This window comes from Kogia breviceps, chromosome X (genome assembly GCF_026419965.1).
Source record: "Kogia breviceps isolate mKogBre1 chromosome X, mKogBre1 haplotype 1, whole genome shotgun sequence".
NCBI classification, from domain to species: Eukaryota; Metazoa; Chordata; class Mammalia; order Artiodactyla; family Physeteridae; genus Kogia; species Kogia breviceps.
In genome coordinates, this window is record NC_081330.1 from 127023640 (window position 1) to 127042855 (window position 19216).

The 19216-nt window shown below is 44.0% G+C and overlaps 1 protein-coding gene across 4 annotated transcripts in view; it reads left to right on the forward strand.

Annotated features, from left to right (window-relative positions):
- MID1 (midline 1) overlaps positions 1 to 19216 on the forward strand; it is a 394966-nt gene that overhangs the window by 198564 nt on the left and 177186 nt on the right. Inside the window, exon 1 of one of the 4 annotated variants that reach the window (XM_059050101.2) lies at positions 7357 to 7789. The exons of 1 other annotated variant lie outside the window; for it this stretch is intronic. The gene's annotated coding sequence lies outside the window, so the exon portion shown is untranslated. Of the gene's footprint in view, positions 1 to 7356; positions 7790 to 19216 lie in introns of those variants that run through there. 2 more of the 4 variants (XM_067023069.1, XM_067023067.1) reach the window with 2 other exon arrangements.

The following is a 19216-nucleotide window of genomic DNA, read 5'->3' on the forward strand; positions in this document are numbered from 1 at the left end:
CACTGTTGTGGCCTCTCCCGTTGCGGAGCGCAGGCTCCAGAAGCGCAGGCTCAGTGGCCATGGCTCACGGGCCCAGCCGATCTTCCCGGACCAGGGCACGAACCCGTGTCCCCTGCATTGGCAGGCGGATTCTCAACCACTGCGCCACCAGGGAAGCCCCCCACTTCCTCTTAATATAATCATTTTCAGTTAGGAATTGTGTTCATCTAGTAACACAAATTCCAAAACATTAGCTCAAACAAATTAGCAGTTTATTTTTCTCACAAAACATGAAGTTAAGGGCTCATTAGGAGACTCCATGATGTCATCAGCAATCTAAGATCCTTCTACCTTTCCTGTTTTCCAGGTTTACCATGTATTGCATCCTCATGGCGACTTCCTGGTGAGGAAGTCTGGGAAGGGCAAGGGGCATACAGTCTGTGTCTCCTTTAAAGGGCTTTCCCAGAAGCCTTACACAGCAGCTTCTATTAAAATTCCATAGGTCATAATAGTTTCACATGACCACCCATACCTGCAAGGGAGGCTGGGAAATGTTCTTCAGCTGAACACATTTCTGCCCCCAAATAAACACCCGTAGTCTCTGCCACAGTAGTGTGCTATGCTATGCTTCCTTTTTTTGTGCATTCTTTTGTTTTTCCTGGAGTTAATGATGGCCTCACCTTTTGCTTATATTTATGTATATGTGTTCTTTCTCAAATGTGATCTATCAGTATCATTTTGTTCCCTGGTGACCTACCTCCAGAAATCCTCCATCCTCCTGGTAAAATTTAGCCTCGGGCCTTTCTAAGACTGCTGCATCTTTCCTCTTGGACTTTATTGTCTTTGTGTTGGTTTCTCTGTTTTCTGAGTCCCATTGTCTTATCTTTCTTGGTTAATTTCCTCCTATTGCTAAAACACATCTTTGAGTGGATTCCAATGAAAGAATACATGGGATGCAAAAATGTTGAGTCTTTGTATGAAAATAATTGCATTTTATCCTGGTATTTGATAAATCGTATGACTTGGTATACAGTTATCAGTTAGAAATCATATTTTATCTCAAAACTTTATAACTCCTACCTTCTAGTGTTGCAGTTGATAAGTGTATAATAAATCTATTAGCAAAGTTTCATTATTTAGAAAGAAGAGAACCTTCTACTAGTGGAGGTTTTAAAATTATTATTATTACTATTATTCACAACAATTCAGTGAACATTTTTTATTGACTGATTGATCATATCCTCTGTGCTACTTGTTAGAAGGGACATACAACGGTCCCTTGGCTAGACTATAGTACAGTTATTCAATCAAACTCCAATGTAGGTGTTGCTGTGAAGGTATTCTGTAGATGTGGTTAACATCTATAATCGGTTGACTTTAAGTAGAGGAGATTATCTTTGATAGTGTTGGTGGGTCCGTCCATTCAGCTGAAGAGCAAAACTGAGGTTTCCCTGAGGAAGAAGAAATTTTGCCTGATAACTATAGAATGAGCTCCTATCCACCTGCCCTATGGATATCAGACGTACCAGTACTCATAATCACATAAGTCAAGTCCTTGTAATACATTTCAATATATATGTTAAATATGCCATTGGTTCTGATTCTCTAAAGAACCCAGGCTGATAAAGGCCTCAATGACCTCAGAATCTAGGAAAGTGGTTAATAAGACAAGTAAAAGGTAAATTATTATAATAATTTTTCTCTTATAAATTTAAATGTAAGATTATAGTAAAAAAAAGTAGATGATTCAGAAATTGAAGAATTACTCTTGAGAAGTAAGGTATTATTAAGTTGACATGAAGCAGAAGTTTCAATTGGGAGTGTAGAGAATTTTTGATGGTAGGGGGATTACACAAAAGCCATTGCTAAATTCATGCATAAACCTTTATCAGATCATTAAGAGGAAAATAACAAAAGATTGCCATAGTTAATCAACAAACACTAAACAATGTCAAAATATTTCACCTCTAAAAGCATAGAATTATTAAATGGTAAGTTATATTTAAAATTTAAGATAACATGATTGTTTTAACTCCTTAATTTTCACGTGATGAAATGTCAAGCTCAATTTATTTAAAATTGAGCCTTGATGACTAGTCGGCCCTGTCCTGTCAGAAAGTCTGCCCTTTAGGATATATTCTCCTCAAAGTTTCCTTATGGTGTGTCTATTTGTTCTGTTTCTGTATCCGCAGATTTCTTCCGTTCTTTCCAGAGTCTGTCATCCAGTAAGCAATTCATACAGTAAGCAATAGTTGCAAAAAACTTTCCCATATATGATTTCGTTTGTCTTAGTCCATTTGAGCTGCTGTAACAAAGTACCGTAGACTGGGTGGCTTATAAACAACAGAAATATATTTCTCACAGTTCTAGAGGCCAGGGTTCCAAGATCAAGGTTCTGACAGATTCTGGGTGTGGTGAAAGCCTACTTTCTGCTACAGATGGCTGTCCTCTTTCTGTGTCCTCAGGTAGCAGAAGGGGCAAGAGAGCTCTCTGGGGTCTCTTTTACAAGGGCACTAATCCCATGTATGGGGGCTCCACCCTCATGACCTGATCACCTCCCAAAGATACCACCTTCTAATACCATCATATTGGGGGATAGGATTTCAACATATGAATTTGGGGAGGGATGCGAATATTCAGTCCCTAATTTGCCCAACTGTCCCCTGAAAAACCTTGGGCTTAGAGATGTCATTTGGTTTACCTGACATCTATCAGCCAGTTTTGTGGCCACATTAACATCAAAAATGGACTCCAAATAGTATTTGCAACCCATGCTTGTAGTATGCCACATTGCTTTGGTTAACCAACTGAAAGAAACTAACTGAATGAGTATTTGTACTCAGTGAGTAGAAACTTGTTTCTTTTTTATGACATCCTATAAGAACTATAGGTGGGATTTTCTTTCTTTTCTTTTTGTTTTTCCTAAGTAGGGACTCATGTCCTTGTCCACTTAAATCACCTACACTAATCACCTCAAATTTTCCATGGCTGCCGTAAGCATAAAACAACTGGATTTGTGGAACTTTGAGGGAGAATAAAAAGTCTTTTCATAGCCCCTCAAGACTGTGCCCTTGCAGCAGGCATTTTCCAGGTGGCTGAGTAGGCAACTGTAGCTTGGTTTTCATTGACTTTTGATGATGTGTCCTGATACATATTTCAGTAAACTATAGGAAGTTACTAATAGTCAACCATTTTTTATGTACACATAATCCCATATGCTTTGACCTAACAGGACAGTGAAAGAGGTAGCACAGGTACTGCTAATTGTCCTCTCAGGTGTCATCCCAGGGCCCATCCATGTCCAGTAGGGCCTGTCCAAGACCACTGGCCTAGGAACCCATGTTATGTTTGCTGTGGAGGTCTGTTTATAAGCAAACCTGCACTTAACTACACAGGATCATCACCTCGGCTGCTGTCTTTAGAAAGATTTGCCAAGACTACCACATCCCTTCAGCTGACATTTGCAAATGCTGTTAATCACAGACCAGGGAACAGAACATCCGAACCTTTGGCGAAGCACGTTTCTTTACTTGCTTCAGTTTACTTGCTGATGCTGTTTCCAATAAGTGGATCTAATCCTCACTTAATGGACAACCCCTAAAGGGCCATTTATTGAATTAGAAATGTTGAAAACCTATGGTTATTTGTAAATGAAAAAGTAGACTTCATTTATTTACATTGTTCCCTTTTCTTAAGAGTTTTTTTAAAAAATAAATTTATTTATTTATTTATTTTTGGCTGCGTTGGGCCTTCGTTGCTGTGCATGGGCTTTCTCTAGTTGCGGCAAGCGGGGGCTACTCTTTTGTTGCTGTGCGCAGGCTTCTTATTGCGGTGGCTTGTCTTTCTGCGGAGCATGGGCTCTGGGCACACAGGCTTCGGTAGTTGTGGCTCGCGGGCTCTAGAGCGCAGGCTCAGTAGTTGTGGCGCACGGGCTTAGTTGCTCCGCGGCACGTGGGATCTTCCCAGACCAGGGCTCGAACCCGTGTCCCCTGCAGTGGCAGGCGGATTCTTAACCACTGTGCCACCAGGGAAGCCCCTTCTTAAGAGTTTTAGGAATCATTTCTGGAGACAGTATATTTTACAACAAAAAGCAGAGTAATTCTCATCCCAAACACATAAGTTTAATTCCTAGTACAGCAATTGATAACTATCAGACCTTGGGTTCTTTGCCTCAACGATCCTGTGAGTTCATTCTTAGCCTAATAGTGGTGACGTCTATGTTTTGGTATTTTGGTGCATATTTGTAAAGTGCCCGGCAAAATGCTTGGCTCGTACCCATATGTAGTAGATATGAGTAGATACTCATCCGTAGTGTTTGTTAATAACGCCACCGTAGGCATTCCTGTCCTTATGCATAATGAGAAGATGGGCGAGAGAACCATCAACAATCCATCCCTGTATCTCTGACCAGCGGGACTGCCCTTTCATGCACCTCCCAGAGATGATCATATATGTATCCCTCCTAGAGATCTTGTCATCTGTAGCTGATAGGATGTCTACCATGTAGATGCAGAAGTGTGTGATGCCTTCATATGAAAACGTAGAAAATAGACTGTCTCACAAATACGTCCATGAAGGTGAGGTTCTGTTTTAGGAGGCTGGTCTCTTCTCTTGCACTCTGACCTTGGATGTGGGAGTGTTAGGATTAACACGGCATTCTGCTTATTGTTGTCATAAGTACAGAATAGATATTAAATTATGGTAAAAGTGTAACTGTAATAGTTTAATTTCCCAAGAGATTCTTTTCCCTTCCGTAACGTGGCATTGGCCGCAGTCACAGCGGTGTCCCTTTCTCAGGGAAGCATTTCGTTCTCTCTCCACGCACGTTTGTTGACTACTTCCTGCGCTGTGGGCGCGTGGGTACGATGAACGTGGTTGGGTTGCAAAGATGTATAGGGTACCACTCTTGCTCTCAAGAGTTTTATAGTTTGCTAAGAGAGACAAATTGAAGAATAGAAGGTTCCCGTGCAACTTAGACGTGAGACCGCAGAGATGTATCACCGTTTGCTCACGCTGGTGCTCACCGTCTCCTGGCTCAGCACAGCTCTTCCCATGTCTGTGCTTAGGCTCCTTACTGCGCGAAACGAGGGGCTGTTAACACTATGGAAATTGGCAAAGGCTGCAACAAATCTTGGCGCTTCTTTTTTGTTGTTTTTTGGAGAGCTGGTTGTGAAACATTTACCAGCACATCACTCAGTGTCTATAAACTGTAGAGAGGAGAAAAGGGATGGATGACTTTGTCTTGGGGCGTTTGGGGAAGCCACAAAAGAGTGGTGACATTTTGACCTTGTAGGAGGGGGGTGGGAACGGGCCAAAGGAGAAGAAAGATGGATGAAACTTTGACAGGGCACAGAGATTGCAGGAGGAAATCCCAGCTCATATTTGCCTTGGAGGTGATGACAGCTGAAGGCAAATGCAGTCGTGAGAAGCTTCTGTTGAAGGTGATAAATAGATATGCCTTGGGATTTAACTCCAGTGATATTTAATGGCAGCAGCCCTGGCTAGTTTCCTGTGTCCTGGGGCTGAGGGCACACCTAGGGCAGGAATAGGTACAGTATTTCTTGAAGTGAATCAGCGTCCTTTGGCACTTGGATGAAATGCAGATTCCCAGGCCCCTCTTCAGCCCTACCGATTACATTCCCTTAGAGTAAGAGGCCCAGGGATTGGTATTTTTCACAGTGTCCTCAGAGGTTTCTTTGCACAGTTAAGCTTGAGAACCAGTATTTCAAAGGCGGGTACATCAGTGGTTCTCAACTGGGTATGATTTTGCCCTGGGTGATGTCTGGAGACATTATGGATTGTCATGACTGCGGAAGGGCTCCTGGCATCTGGTGGGCTGAGGCCAGGGATGCTGCTAAACACCCCCACAGTGCACAGTACGGTGCCCACCACGGAGAATGATCTCACCCCAAATGTCAGTAGTGCTGAGGTTGAGAAACCCTGGTCTAGGTCATAATCAAGGGCTCTGTAGTAAATACAAGAGGAGGACTGAAGTCAGCTTGTGTCACTAGGTGGTCCCTTAATTTGCTAAGGTAGCGGGGGTGGGGGCGGCTGGAACGGGGTCACAGACCTCCAGCTCCAGATACTGGGCTGCCAAGTTTTCACAGCACCGGGCACAGCTGACATCTATTGAAGCCATACCGATGACACACCTGAAGCTGCCCGTTCATTATTTGCTAAGTTGGGTTTTTTTCCCCTCTCTGATACCAAAATTTTTTCTTGAATTATTCTCACAAAATTTTGGCCACTTCTTTGGGAAAAAACTATACCACTGGTGCTACACAAAGTAGTCTTTGCTCGGCTTGCACTTTTTTGCCATCCAAAAGGCAGGTTCCCACTGAGATCATATTGGTTAAGAGTTGAAAAGAGCTACTGTTTATAGGAAACTAAGGAAGCAAACTTTGGAAATGCTTTTTATTTATTTATTTATTTGGGGGGGCGGGGGCTGTGTTGGGTCTTCGTTGCTGCGTGCGGGTTTTCTCTAGTTCCAGCGAGCGGGGGTTACTCTTCGTTGCGGTGCGCGGGCTTCTCATCGCGGCGGCTTCGCTTGTTGCCGAGCACGAGATCTAGGCAGGTGGGCTTTAGTGGTTGTGGCTCGTGGAATCTAGAGCGCAGGCTCAGTAGTTGTGGCTCAGGGCCTTAGTGGCTCCGCGGCTTGTGGGATCTTCTCGGACCAGGGCTCGAACCCGTGTCCGCTGCATTGGCAGGCGGATTCTTAACCACTGCGCCACCAGGGAAGCCCTGGAAATGCTTTTTAAGTGTGGGTTTAAGTTTGCTCAGAAGCCAGCTAGCTCTCCTCCCATCCAGCTGAGAGGATGTCCAGTTCGTCCCTTTTAATTAGTTCACGCAGATCAACCTTGTACGTAAGGTGAACCTTAGTGAAAGGTAGACACACTTCTTTAAAATTTGTTTCTTCTTAAGCAAACATGAGGGCCTGTTTTTCTAATAACAATTTTATTTAAAACTGTGCCTCGGGCCGTCACTAGATAAAGATTCTTGTTCATTTGCCGTGTTTCAGCAGATTTGTGTGCACGTTCCCATTAAGATTTGTGTTTCTTAGATGGCTGTACAGTTCATCTATATGGAAATGAGGTGGGTGACACCCTCCTCCCCTGAGTGCTGGTTTCAGTTCAGGTGTTCTGAGTAACAATTTGGTTTCCTCCCCAGTGTTTGGCGCAAGATACCCTTTTCAAAATCCGTCTGACCCCTGAGTGTGCACTTTTCGGGCTGAAATCATGCCCCTTCCTAATGCTTGCGTGCTTTTAGGGAGCACTTGAAAGCCAGGCCTTAAGCTAGTTAAGCTGTGAGCAGACCCAGAGCTGTGCGATAAGAATAGAACGCATCTTTTACTTCGGGAGCTCGGCTCGGAGGCTGTTTACAGCTGCTTCCAGTCCTTGAAATCCTGAAAGCTCTCGAATCCTCGCGGAGACAGCCCCTCCGGCTCCCAGGGCCCACCCCCTCCTCCTGATTGGCGAGACTCCTCCGGGGCCCCAGCCAGCCACCTACGACGTCTCTGAGACCCGATTTGAAATAAGAGCCAGGCGGTCCTCGCTTCCCTGCGCCCGACTTTTCATAGGCTAGGAAGCAAAGCTTGAGAAACTTGACGTTGTCTTGGGCAGAGTGCGTGTAGCAACAGATCAAAGAAAAAGAGGAAGAAAACGTGCTCTCAGCTGCCGGGGGTTCTCGCTGAGTTGCTTTTGTCTTGCGGGCTTCTGTTGGGTTTGGTGTTTCCCCCTGGAAGACCGCTGCGTGGGCTTCGAGGCGGCTCGCTCCCTGCCGGATGGGTGATGGAAGTCTAAACATGAGGCAGGTGAGCTCCGGGGGGCTGCACGGGCGAGTGGAGAGGGAGGGCGCCGCTTGGGACCCCTGGGATGTGGCTCCGGATGAGCGGATGCCTGGCCGAGTCCTTGCGTTTGGCGGAAAGACGGGGCTGCATTTTCCTAAAGGAACCCAAGAAGATTTCCTGAGGTTCCCCCCACCTCTCTCCCTGGGAATTGGTGATGTCAGGCAGTCATTGTAAAGGGCTTAAGAGCGGGTCTTAGAATATGTAAATCAATTCCAGTTTGCAGCGGCTGGAAGTTATTGTTCAGGATCTATCTCGAGCTCTGAGCCTCTCCTATGCTTTGGGTGAGGATAAAGACAACCGAATATCCTGAAAAAGAATTACACGGGGCCTCATATCTCATTTTGGCTTCCCATCCTGAGCACTTACTGTGTTTATGGCTGAGAAGGCGGAACCAGCCCGAAATGAGCACAGATGGTCCTTCCAGAAAAATGCAGATTTGTTTTCATGTTCTAGCAGTTTTGAAACTGTTATTGTTTCTGGACGCGAGAAGACAGCCCTGAAAGTAGTGAGCTGAGAAACGGCTCGGGGATGACTTCCATGAGTCTTTGAAAAGACTTCTAAACCAGCAGCTTCTTCTGTGGCTGCGGGGCATGGTGATAAAATTCCTTATCAGCCCAGGCCGAGGTTTTTAGCTATGCCAGTAAGAAAAGAAAAAAGTGAGTGTACCAAGCCCAGAAAGGGGTGTGATTTATAACTCAACCAAAGTTATAGAAGAATCTTATGTCAATATTTCAGTATCAAGATCAGTACTCATATAAAGGGCTGAAAGACTGGAAAAACATGCTAGTAGGCTGGCAAGGGCAGAGAATTCCAAGAGGAGCGATATTGCTCTTGCCAGCTCTTAGTAAATGTGGGTGGGAAAAGTTAGCATCCATATTACCACCAGACAAGCTCTGCACTTTCTTCTTCTGAGTGGGTTGGGTGCTGGCCTCCCTGTGCGATTTGGGGGAAGTGATTTGCATAGGAAGCAAACTTTCCGTTTCGGGGCTGGGGCGAGGGGGTTAGAACTTTCTGTCCGTTTCCTGCAGCCTGGGGAGGTGAAGCAGAGCCCTCACCGTACGCTCAGGTTTTGAAAAGACCCTCTGCCTCCCTGCCCCCTCACCTGCTCGCTAAGCAAGTGTGCTTGGCAAGTGGCAGTGAGCGCAGAAAAGCACGCTTAGACCGGCAAGTGCTGTGTGTGTGTGTGTTTCCAGTGAATTGCTCTTGCCTTGCTGCAGACTGGGCCGCTGATCAGTTTCAAGTTCTGCAAACTCATGGTCTGACCCTGTTCTTTTTACGAGCAATCCGATGGGATGGGGAAAAGAAGCGAGAAGCCTAAATGGGAAGGATTTAGCAAACGCAAAAAGGGGAACGCAAAACATTTTTGACAAAGGTCCTTGGCTGGAACAAAGAAGTCATTTGATCCAGTGCGGAGCCACCTGTCCTCTCGGTGGTGTCTGAGCTCACTTTTCAGAATCTCTGTTCCCACACGATTCCTCTGGAATGGAGGCACTCCCTGTGCCTGATGCCAGAGGCGTGCTGTCCCGGGCTTGGCATGATTTTTCCCGTGCCTGGCTCCTTCTGGCATTCTTGTGAATTGGATTTCAGCCCGGTAGTGAAGTTTTAAGGGTACGCATGGAGTAACTCCTTAGTCATTTAATGAATGGGCAGCTTTTTTTTTTTAGTATAAATTTATTTATTATTTATTTTTGACTGTGTTGGGTCTTCGTTGCAGTGCACGGGCTTCTCACTGCGGTGGCTTCTCTTGTTGCGGAGCATAGGCTCTAGGCGTGCGGGCTTCAGTAGTTGTGGCACGTGGGCTCAGTAGTTGTGGCTCACGGGCTCTAGAGCGCAGGCTCCGTAGTTGTGGCGCACGAGCTCCGTGGCTTGTGGGATCTTCTCGGACCAGGGCTCGAACCCGTGTCCCCTGCATTGGCAGGCGGATTCTTAACCCCTGCGCCACCTGGGAAGTCCCAGCAGCTTTTCATCCCACAACTCTGTATGTCCAATAAGTTTTTTGGCCTGCGCAGTCCTTGAAAAGAGGGTGGGCTAGGGGTGGGATGGGACGCGGGGAGAAAAAGGAGTGGGGGAAGAGTCATGGCCCATCCAAAGAATCTGGGCAGTCCAGCGTTTCAGGAATCTGACACGTTGTTCCGCAACAGCCAGAACAAGAATATGGAGGGGAAGGAGATGGTGGAGTTATTGACTTGGATTAATCCTAGCTTGATTTGAGTTTCTTTTGGAGAAACCTTGCGTCCAGGTGGGATGAATTGCACCCACCAGCCAATTTGTCATCTCAGCCCAGCAGCCCCAGCTGGATTTGCAGGGTTAACTATCAAACAGGTCCATGTGTCGTCAGCTCAGCAGTGAAATCCAATCTCTTCTCGCCGAGGAGTGATCCGTCCCTAGGGCTGCACCAATGCTGAACAATGGCGTGGCAGCCGAGAGACCCCCGCCCCTGACTAGCCACAGCGGGTAGCCAGCAATGGCCAGCAGAATTAGAAAGCTGCCTGACTGACGATGAGGTTCAGTGGGGTTTTGCATTCTGCTAGGTTGGCGGCAAAAGAATGGTGCAGAGGGGTAGTACTCTTTGAGTGTTCTTAAGGTCACACTGAGTTAGGCCAAAAGAAAAGGGTGAACCCTATTTGCCTTTATCAGGAAGTAATTTCAAAGTGTGTGCCAGCCTTTCTCTGCCCTCTGATCATAAATGGGAAACTTCTGAAATTGCCTTGAGAAGGAATTTGCTGTGTTCCCAGGCAAAAGGAAAGGCATGGCCACCTGTTCTAGCAGCCCAGCCAAAAACAACAGGTTTGCCTGTGGCATTCCCACAACTGCAAATATCCTCAAATAGCACGCCACCCATTGTCCCTACAAATAAGAACAAATAATTCTTTCTCACGCCGGAAAAAAAAAAAAAAATCAGGTTCTTCAGACAAAATTGCCTACCAGATATAGTTTGTGTTTTGAGTATCCTGATGATTTTAAAAAACACTGCCAGAGAAGAGGGTACTCTATTTCTGATGGACTGAAACGTCCTTGCAGTCGCCGTATAGCGTGAAGGGAAAGAATAAGGCGTTTAGCCAATGCTTTAAGCAGCTGCTAAATTCTTACAAGGCTAGGATGTTAATGTTACGAGGAAGCTGTGACTCAGTTTGATTTAGCCCGTTTTGCATTCTTCGGATTGGAATTAAAATGCCCAAGGACATCTGGTTTAATAATGAATGTCTTTGTATTGATCTTTCCTTTGAGGATTAGAAAGTCCTTTATGAACATGATCTATTTATTCTCTGCCACATCCCCAGGAGAGAATGAGGTGGCATTTTGATCCTCATTGAACAACTGGTGAGGTGAAGGCAGGGGAAGTTGCAGTACAGAGATACACAGCAAATTAGGTACGAGTCTGAGATGAGTGCTACCCACACAGAAAGACAGGCTACTTGTACAGGCTCAGGAGCGACAGTGAATCTAGGGGTTCAAAGGGAACTAGCTCCCCTTTTCTTATTCTGTAACGAGCATATGGTGTTCCAAGTATGTTTTATGTTTTCCTTCATTTGAAAGTCAAGCGTGTAAAAGTGTAAAAGGCATTTCTTTTCTCGTTTGTCCCAAACTGAGATGAGGCAGCTTTATGACACCAACTAGAAAGATACTGAAACTAACCGGACATTTCACCAGACATTGTAGGGTTTTAAGTTTTTTTGGTTTGTTTTTGTTTTACTTTTTATATCTTTATTGGAGTATAATTGCTTTACAATATACTGTTGCTGCTGTACAACACAGTGAATCAGTTATATGTATACATATATCCCCATGTCCCCTCCCTCTTGCGTCTCCCTCCCACCCTCCCTATCCCACCCCTCTAGGTGGTCACAGAGCAACAAGCTGATGTCAGAAAGAGAAAAACAAATACCGTACGCTAACGCACATATATGGAATCTGAAAAAAAAATCGGTACTGATGAACCTAGGGGCAGGGCAGGAATAAAGACGCAGACGTAGAGAACAGACTTGAGGACACAGCGGGGGAAGGGGAAGCTGGGACGACGTGAGAGAGTGGCACTGACGTACATACACTACCAAATGTCAAATGGATGGTTACTGGGAAGCTGCTGCATAGCACAGGGTTTAAGCTTTTGCACATGGTTTGGAGGTCCAGTATCTTCAACACACATTCGAATTTTCATTTCTTCCCTACTGTCTCTCCTTGGCGGGGAATGTTACAGTCGTGACTTACTGTCAGATTAAAGATCTTTATTGGTCGTGTTGAAATAGTTTTTTCAAGTTGTCTTTTCCTTGCCATTCCTTATGACCTGTACTCACAGTTTGCTTGGCTAGGGACCGCGTAGGCTGCGAGCAAATCCTTTAATTGGTAGTTGCATGTTATCCTCAGACATTCCAGCAAGTTTTAAGACTACGTGTGTATGTTTATGTCTCCTGGCTTTGATCCCGAGTAGTAAATAGACATCCAAGGTAACTATGGCAACCTGGGCTGTGCATTGGTGAAAGAGGGGGATTTGGTCCCTGGACAAAGAGTAATTTGTTTGATTAGAAAAAGGTGGGGCTGATCAGGGCACTTTTAAGCCTGCATGATTTGAGGATCATAGTTCATCCAAATCATTTGGATTTTTCTTAGTAGGCAAAAAGAATTAATGGCTAAGCGGGACCAGCGTGTGTTGCAGATGTAATTTAAATGCTCTTCAATCAAGAGGTTGCTACTCTCAAAAAGCCACTTATAAAACAAAAGGGAAGTCCAACATATTATATCAGTTTCCCTGTTGCACATATGAACGTTTGTGTTTTCAGAACTTGGTGGGATTTTAAAAAGAAATACCCAGATCTGATTGGGCAGTGTGCATTTCAATTATCCACCTGTAGAGGTCAGGCTTGAAGTGTCTATGATGGAAGGCCGGGCGGTGGACGCCTCTGCTGGGCGCCAGGATCAGAATCAGGGAGAAATGCTCTGCTTATTTGGAACAATTAGTTAGTGATTCTTTAATCTTGTGACCAAAGCCACAGTGAAACGGAGTTCATTCAAGGAAGAGAATATCAAATACACTGAGATTAAAGAAAGGGCTCCAAAGCCAGGTCAAACAGGAATCTAATCTCCATTAAGATACGGGACAGTTTATCAACACGATGCTTTCTGGCTCATTATTAACTCCTTTTATTTCACATGAAACTCATCTCAGGGGTTCTGTTGTAGAAGATTGTTTGCCTAGTTTTATGAACTGGCAGTTTCTAGAAATTCCTTTAAATGAAAGCACAGAATATTAGGGACTCTTCCAGATCCACAAGATCTGTTTTCCCCCGCCAGAGGAAGACAGGCCATTGACACGGAGCAGGATAGTTAATGGCCTACAGAAGGTCACGTGGTGTTAAGGTGAGAAAATTGAGGCCCTGAAAAAAGATGCTTGGAAGGGACTTTCCTTTAAAGCAAAACAAAACAAAACTCTAAGAACTTGCGTGCTTTGTGCTATAAAAGAGAATTCTAAGTAAAAACGGCAACCAAAAACAAAAAGGTGGGGGGGCTTCCCTAGTGGTGCAGTGTTTGAGAATCTGCCTGCTAATGCAGGGGACACGGGTTCGAGCCCTGGTCTGGGAAGATCCCACGTGCTGTGGAGCAGCTAAGCCCGTGCGCCACGACTACAGAGCCTGCGTGTCTGGAGCCTGTGCTCCGCGACAAGAGAGGCCGCGATAGTGAGAGGCCCGCGCACCACGATGAAGAGTGGCCCCCGCTTGCCACAACTGGAGAAAGCCCTCGCACAGAAACGAAGACCCAACACAGCCAAAAATAAAATAAATAAATAATTAATTTTTTTTTAAAAAGGAAGAGGTGCTGATCATTAGTAGTAGATTTTTTTTTTTTTTTTTTTTTTTTTTTTTTTTTTTGCGGTACGCGGGCCTCTCACTGTCGTGGCCTCTCCTGTTGCGGAGCACAGGCTCCGGCCGCGCAGGCTCAGCGGCCACGGCTCACGGGCCCAGCCGCTCCACGGTATGTGGGATCCTCCCGGACCGGGGCGCGAACCCGCGTCCCCTGCATCGGCAGGCGGACTCTCAACCGCTGCGCCACCAGGGAAGCCCCAGTAGTAGATTTTAATATACAGTCAAATGTTTATGATGAAGTAGTCACAAAGGAGAAATAATACAAAGGCTCTCCTTCATTTCTTATATCATTCAAGGACATTTACTGACTCCTTACAGAATGAGTATATTCCTTAGTTCATTCAGTAAAACTACTCTAAATGATTATTATACGTCAGGCCACTTTGGGGCTGCAAACATGATTTTGATACCGTCCCTGCGGCTATATTTATATGGATAAGAATCCGCTTAATAAATTGATGGTAGCCAAAACTTTCCTGAAGTGAGACTTGAGAAATGATTTGTAATTGTGAAATTTAGTTAATTTTAACCCACATATCCATTTGTAGGAATTTATGAATTCCTAGTTTAAATAAATTTACCATAATTAGTAAATATTCAATTTTTCTCAATAGAAAAAAATAACTCGTAGGCAGTCCCCAATCTAGGAATGCTTATGCTCTAAGAGTTTGTTGTTTGGAACGCAGAACATTTTCCAGTGAGAAATGGTGCAATGATTGAGACTGAAACACTATTTTAAAAAATAACCAATCTGATTAAGTTCTGCAGTTTGAGGACATGCTTCCATGTTGTACAGGATGGAACATAGAAGGAGAAGGGGTTGTCACACTCTTGGTATCAGGCCAGTCTTGCAAATATTTGAAATGGGAAAGGTTTGCACTAGTTTTCACCTTTCTCCACCCTTCTAGTATCTTCTGGGTCCCACTGGGATGTCTCTCCCAGGCCTATCCTAATGCACAGTGAATTGAGTTCCCATAATTTCCCATCCTCCCACCCTCTCCTCTCCCACCTTCAAACCACACTGCTGTTTCTTCTAGTCAATAGTCTAAACCCGGTGTTGGGAGAGAAGCAATATGAATGCGCTAAAACTCATGACTCAGCCCTTTAACCCTCAGGATGAACCTTTAATTGGGGAAATAGCAGCCACTAGAGCCTGGAGCTGCAGAAATCGCGAATGCCCTTTCAGGGACAATATTTGTGGGCAGGGTTGTGCCTTTGGCAGACAGGACTTGCTGGTGTGTCTGCCAGTCGAACCTCTTCCCCTGTTCTTTTCTCAGCATCCTGAGCGAACTTCTGGACTCCCTGGGGTCTTTGTGAATGACAGCCAGGGAACCACAGGGGACCAACTGAGGGGAGTCGGTGGCATTTGTGGGTTTGGGTTGTTTGTAAGTACAGTCTTTGTACACTGAGCACTGTCTGTTTGGATCACAATAAATGGAAAGGATATAACTGGAACTTCCTCTTATCCATAGAAGTATCCTAAATGGTATATATATTTCCAGTTACTCGTTTGTCTGCCTGTCTCGGGACTGAGTTACTCAAGAGCAAGAGTTACGTCTTAATTACCGTAAAAACCTCAAGTCCAAGCACAGTGCCTTGACACCCAGTAAGAATCAATAAATATTTTTTGCCATTTGCAGCAACATTGATGGACCTAGAGATGATCGTACTAAGTGAAGTCAGCCAGACAAAGACAAATATCATATCATACCACTTATATGTGGAATCTAAAAAAAAAAAAAATGATACAAATGAAATTACATACAAAATAGACCCGCAGACATAGAAAACAAACTTATAGTTATCAAAGGGGAAATGGAAGAGAGGAATAAATTAGGAGTTTGGGATTAACATATACACACTAGTATATATAAAATAGATAACCAACAAGATCTTACTGTATAGTATAGGAAACTATACTCAATATTTTGTAATAACCTATAAGGGAAAAGAACCTGAAAAAATAGAGATATATGTATAACTCAATCACTTTGCTCTACAGCTGAAACTAACACAACATTGTAAATCAACTATCCTGCAATGAAAAATAAATAAAAAATAAAATTAAAGAAGAATCAAATATTTTTCAGGTGCATGCTGGGTGAATTTTGGCAAGAAAGAGAATGGAAAATGCTCTTTAAGATCAGAGGGGTATGAAGAAGAAAGGGCATTAGAAAGGTTGGGGAAAGAGCAAGGACTGAATAGATTGACATTAGAGAAAAATTAGGTTGCGGTTGCTTAGCCATCTAGTCCTCTGGGTTGTGTTCTGGGTGAGGCCACCCAGAGCTCGGTAGGCAGCTTGTCTTATACACTCCTTGATGGGACTACAGAAATGGTTACGAAATGGGACGTGCTGTCCAACACCTCGAAGCCTAAAAACAAAAGAGCCCAACCTGATGTTTTAGCCTTTGGTCCACGTGCAGTGGGTTTATTTTGCCAGGTGAGTGGTGCGCCCAAGGTCACTCAGCAACTGAGAGTCTGCCTCTGGAAGGACACTGAAGTCTTATGCTCTGCCCCATGCCGATGGCGGCCACATTTTCTGCGGTGAAAATGAAGTCATATGCCGGACAGAAAAGCATTTTCACTGCTTCTGGGTGTGACAGACCATCTGAGAGTTTTGGTTAAAAGGATGAAATCAAAATTTCTGAGACATTGAGTGGTTTATGGAGACACCAGGACTAATACATTTTCAAGGAGTCCATGAGGTAGACTACGTTATTTGTTATATGTCCAGTTGTGAAGTGTGGCTTCAGTTGCATGTATTCTGAAGTGATCTTCCCTAAGCAATTAAGAGCAAAGGAGGGGCTTCCCTGGTGGCGCAGTGGTTGAGAGTCCGCCTGCCGATGCAGGAGACACGGGTTCGTGCCCTGGTCCGGGAAGATCCCACATGCCGCGGAGCGGCTGGGCCCGTGAGCCGTGGCCACTGAGCCTGCGCGTCCGGAGCCTGTGCTCCGCAACGGGAGCGGCCACAACGGTGAGAGGCCCGCATACCACAAAAAAAAAAAAAAAAAAAAAAAAAGAGCAAAGGAGCTGTTTGTGGACAACTGGAATTCGTTGAGTGCCCTGCTGAGTTACCAGGAACTAGATGGATGGCCAGATAAAGCGAAATATGAGTGGAAGGCATCACCAAATATTAGAAATCTGCACAGGATCAAGTCTCCTGTAGGAGATGCATTAGGAATTCAGACAAAAAGTTCTGGTTAAAAGTTTAGCATTTGTGGGTTGAAAATGTTAGCACAGGGGAATGCTTTACCTTCCATCAGGGAGCAGAGTTTACATTTAGAACCTGGGTCATCTTCTAGATTCCTTATGTTATTCTCTTTCGACTGTACTGCATGCCTTCTAGTAGGGTATAATTTGGATGTTTTGGGGTCACATACTAATTTAATGTGCTCATAAATCCCAGCACAATTTTCAGGTAGGTTGAAGGTTTAGAATGAATCGAGAGTCAGGAGAGACTGTATCACTTTTAGGAGAAAATACTGTACAAAAAAAGCAAATAGTCTTATACTTGATTTTGTGCTACTTTGTCGAGTAAAAACCAGGAGGATTATGTTTACACAGAAGAAAGTTTAAGGAGTGAGATGAGTCCTTTTTCTACGAATTAGTCAGCTGGGCTTGGTGGAGGTAGTGCAGAAAAGTGCAATGGAACAAATAGAAGGGAGAAGAAAGTGTGAGTTGTTTCAGTCAACCTATGGGGAAAGCAGAATAGAAAAATTGACTATCCAGTGAGTGACACGGTTTTTTCCCTTTGGTCAGTGTTCAAAGTGGATTTCTAAGGAGATATTGATGCGGCTGCCCTTTTCATACGGCTGTGAGTGAAAGAAGGAAACAAAGTCGTAATAATTGATTGAGAGAGGTATGGCTTTCTGTGTAGAGAAAAACGTGATAGGAGACTATTAAATAATGAATATTTATTGCTTAATGCTTCTTAGCCTGGAGGAGACACTTTCTGAATATTTTTAACATTTCCCCTTTCTAACATTTCAGCTGTCAGAATTGAAGAGTTCACATGTAAACTACATTGTTTTGGTTTAGCTAACAAAGAGTGATAAGATATGAATAGTTTGTGACAGCCCCGAACGTTGATAACAGAAGACATTAATGCCTGCAGACACAACCTACATGGTAAAATTCTGGGAGCAAAAATGCTTATTATGTGAGGCCAACGTGCTTTGACCTAGTTTTGCTTTTCTGCTTGGAAATTATGTCAGGATTCGTTACATCATTCCCGTGGATGAGCAGTTTCACATTCTTGTTTATTTCAGCATCATTTTATTCATTTTGTGTATGCAGTTCTGACCTCCAGGAAGCCAACGTAATCCTCACGGACCTGCCTTTTTCTTTTGAAATGAGTCTTCTGCATGCCAAAGAGAGAGGATTTTCTGTATTAACAAAGCAATCTAAGATGCAGTCTTCAAAGACATTCGTTTCTCCTTGATCGGGAGCCACTGCCCCCTTGAAGGCTCCAAGAGGCTGGCCAGTTTTCTGCTGATCTGAAGTAGTGTTCCTTTCTTTGTCTTATGGGGATGGAACAGATTCCTGTAGCATAGTTGAATAACAAAAAAATTAAATAAGACGGGGAGGTGGATGGGATACTTCTCAGCCCATCATCCTTACCTTTGTCTATTTGCATATTTCTGGTTTATTCATCCAGTCAAAACTGGCCCAACGTATTTTTCCTAGTTAACATTTTTATTGAATAATTTTCAGAATGAATTATTTCCTCAGTTGATTTCAAGCACATTTTTTTCCCCTGCCGTTTAATACTTTCTATCACTAGAGGAAAAAAACGTTTCATTCTTTCATACATTTATGAATTCAAATCTTCAAAGAGTGTGAGTTCTTCCAGTGATCATCTGACATCACATGTACAAGTATAATTTGCTACTAAAAGACCTTGAACGGTTTTTGGTGCACACGTTTTGGCATTCCTTATTAACAAACGTAATCAGCCAAGAAAGAGCCCACAAGAATATGCATTCGTGGTTCCTCTTCACAAATCGACCGTTTGCTCTTGTTTTCTGATTAAATCCCTTTGTTGTTAGCTCCTTTGCAAATCCTGTCTGCAGGCAGAAAACCTAAGAAGGGAGTGTCCCCTTCAAAGCACTCCCAAACTGAATTTTAACCAGGTAAATTGCTGATTAGCTGTGGATCATTTAAAGAAACAGTATGAAAGTAATTGGGATAGACACAAGCCCTAACTGTGATCCCAGGGGGCTTCAGAAGTTGATTGAAACAGTCAACTCAGAGGATTGTTTTCCATGTCTGATCCTTATGCTAATTTGAATACTAGCATCTTGAAGAAAAACTTCTTCGGAAGATTTCTGGAATCCCTAATTGGTATACAAACACTGTCACTTCTAAGCTACCCGAAGTGGTGGGTGAAATATACTTTGTGGCTCCTATGATGATATTTATTTCTAGGTGTTGATGGCAGACTCCCAGCAATTTTTTCTGATTGTCATAGGCAGATACAAATATATTTCCCTCATCTTACATAAATAGTGGCTTTCCGTATACCCTATTTGCA